Genomic DNA, 2,512 nt, shown 5'->3' on the forward strand with positions numbered 1-2,512 from the left:
TCTATCTATCTATCTATCTATCTATCTATCTATCTATCTATCTATCTGTGAGGACTGCTTGCCCATTAAGAGCACTTACCCACTTAACCTTATCTCCAGCCCCTACCCTGGAGGTTTAATTTTGTTGTTCTAATTATTTATTTATTTATTTATTTATTTATTTATTTATTTATTTAGAGACAGGCTCTCTCAGCAGCCTGGAGTTTGTGGACTGGGCAAGCAGACCAGTGCATCTCAGGGTTCTAGGGTCCCTCTCGGGTTCACCTCCCTGGCATTGGGATTCCAGGCATGCAGCACTGGGCCTGGGTTTTTGTAGGTGCTGGGGATCTGAACTCAGATTCTCATGCTTTCAGGGCAAGCACTTTACCCACTGAGCCATCTTCCCAGCCTTGCCCGCACACTCAGCAATGCCATGGGGTTGTGGCATGCCACATTGAATGTGTGCAACCTCCACCGTAAGCACTGAATGCCACTGGATCTGATTTTAGTCTTGGTGAAAGGGCTCCATGGTGTCATAGCATTTTCTGCCCTTCTTCCTACTTTTCAGCTCTTACATTTACAACAAGGTTCTTTTGACAGTGTTTTGTCTCATTTTGTTTTGAATAGCCCAGACCAACGGACCTCCGATGCTCCTACTTCTACCACTCAAGTGCTGGCATCTCCAGTGTGTGCCATGTCCAGTTTATGTAGTGCTAGAGGTGGGACTTCATGAAAGTAAGCACATAGCCAACTGAGCTTTAGCCCCGGCACTTTACACTTTGACTTTAAAGCAGTACATACCACAAGCAAGCCTGGCAGTCAACAACTGTACTGTCTTTGCTATGTGACTATGGGCAGGTTGCACACCCTCTCTGAGCCTTAGGAACATAATGGTGTATGTAGGGCAGCTATCTTCTGCCTAACAGCATCTTAAACCGATTCTGCCATTAGAGGACGAGGCCAAAGGCATCCCATCCTGGGGAGCTAGATGAGTTGAGGCCCTAGAAGCAAGACTTTGACTCCTATTTGTACGCAAAGCACATATTAGGTGCTCGGTATCCCACTGACTGATAGTGGGGGAGTTTAGCCTTACTCAGGCAATTGAAGTGCCGGAGTGTGAACCATCTGTCTACAACCACATTGTGACACTGGGACACTGAACCTTGTGTCCCAGTTGCTCCACTGTTTGGTGACTCGGGCTTATGAGGGAGTTGGCTTCTAACAGTCAGAGTATCGAAGCCTCATCCCCCGACTGTCTTTCTGACCTGAGAAGTCTTGCCCCTTGGACACAACTTTCTATGGTATACCATAGCTTTCGCTGACCATCTAGCTTAACCACAAATCCTGGGCTTCTCTGCTCAGCCACATTAGATCGCAAGAATTATTAAACAAGCATTGTATCAGTCAGTGGCTATACTGTATTTTTCATACAGATTGAGTCAAATTTCTGCTCACTCCATTTGTAAAGAAGTAAACCAAGTCATCCACCCAGGAAGAAGCTTGGTTCAGGCCCAGGTCTAAACCCATAGGGCCTAGACTCATCTCAAGAGCTGATCAGGGCCCATATGTTTCTTGATTTTGTCCATACTGTTGCCTTTGTTTGCCAACTGGGCTCTCTTGTGGTTCATTCTTGTGGTCCAAGGTAGTCTCTTTCAAGAAGCCTTTGCTATTTAGTACCCACAGCTAGTTCCTGATACAAAGGGACAAACAGATACCACACACACACACACACACACACACACACGCACACACACACGCACACACACAGACACACACACATGCACACATGCACATGTAATCCACATATAAAAACAAACTCACTTGAACTTGGAATCTGTCCTTGTCCTTCTGGTATATGTGGACCACTTGGAGAAGGTAGCTGGGGCCAGTGTGGTGTAGATATTAGTCGTCTGTGAGCAGTTCATTAATGGCTGCTATTTTTATAGACCTAATTATGGGCTCCCCGCCTGGGCAACCACAGCACACACAAGGCCTTTTTTGGTGCTCCCCAGAACCTGGGGAAGTCCGGGCTATTATTACCTTTATTTCTCAGGTAAGCAAACTGTTGGAAAGTCAGCGATGCCAATCAGCACTCTTGAAATGCAGAAGGAAGGAAGTGGCACAGCCTAGATCCGAACCAAAGCTGTGGTGGACTGAATCTCTGTGTGGGGAGAGAGAGAAGAGAGATAGAAAGTGGGATGATCGTGGGGAAAGACAGAGAGGAGGGAGAGAGAGGAGAGGGGAAGGAAGAAGAGAGGGAGGGAGAGAAAGGAATGTATAAGAAAGACATGAGAGCTAATGAAAGAGGGAGATAGAGAGGAGTAGGGGAGGAGAGAGAGAGAGAGAGAGAGAGAGAGAGAGAGAGAGAGGGAGGATATGAGAAGAGAGGATAAAGGGTGTGTGAGAGAGAAATACAAGAGTGACAGAGAATGAGAAAAAGGAGAGAGACAGAGGGAGAGAGGAAAGAGGGAGAGAGGAGTGTGTGAGACAGATGTGAGCAAAGAGAAAGAGGACAGGGAGGGGGAGAGGGGAG

General features: G+C 46.8%; 1 protein-coding gene across 2 annotated transcripts in view; it reads right to left on the reverse strand.

The window, feature by feature from the left end:
• The window catches only part of Fcer2 (Fc fragment of IgE receptor II), an 11,885-nt gene extending 9,764 nt beyond the window's left edge, over positions 1–2,121 (reverse strand). Inside the window, exons 1-2 of one of the 2 annotated variants that reach the window (XM_028779827.1) lie at positions 2,020–2,121; positions 1,801–1,889 (exon numbers count right to left, since the gene is read on the reverse strand). The gene's annotated coding sequence lies outside the window, so the exon portion shown is untranslated. The remainder of the gene's footprint in view (positions 1–1,800; positions 1,890–2,019) is intronic. The other variant, XM_028779826.1, reaches the window with a different exon arrangement.
• Between the last annotated feature and the right edge of the window lie 391 nt (positions 2,122–2,512).

The sequence above is a fragment of the Grammomys surdaster genome, unplaced genomic scaffold, assembly GCF_004785775.1.
Source record: "Grammomys surdaster isolate TR1022 unplaced genomic scaffold, NIH_TR_1.0 362, whole genome shotgun sequence".
In the NCBI taxonomy this organism is placed as follows: domain Eukaryota; kingdom Metazoa; phylum Chordata; class Mammalia; order Rodentia; family Muridae; genus Grammomys; species Grammomys surdaster.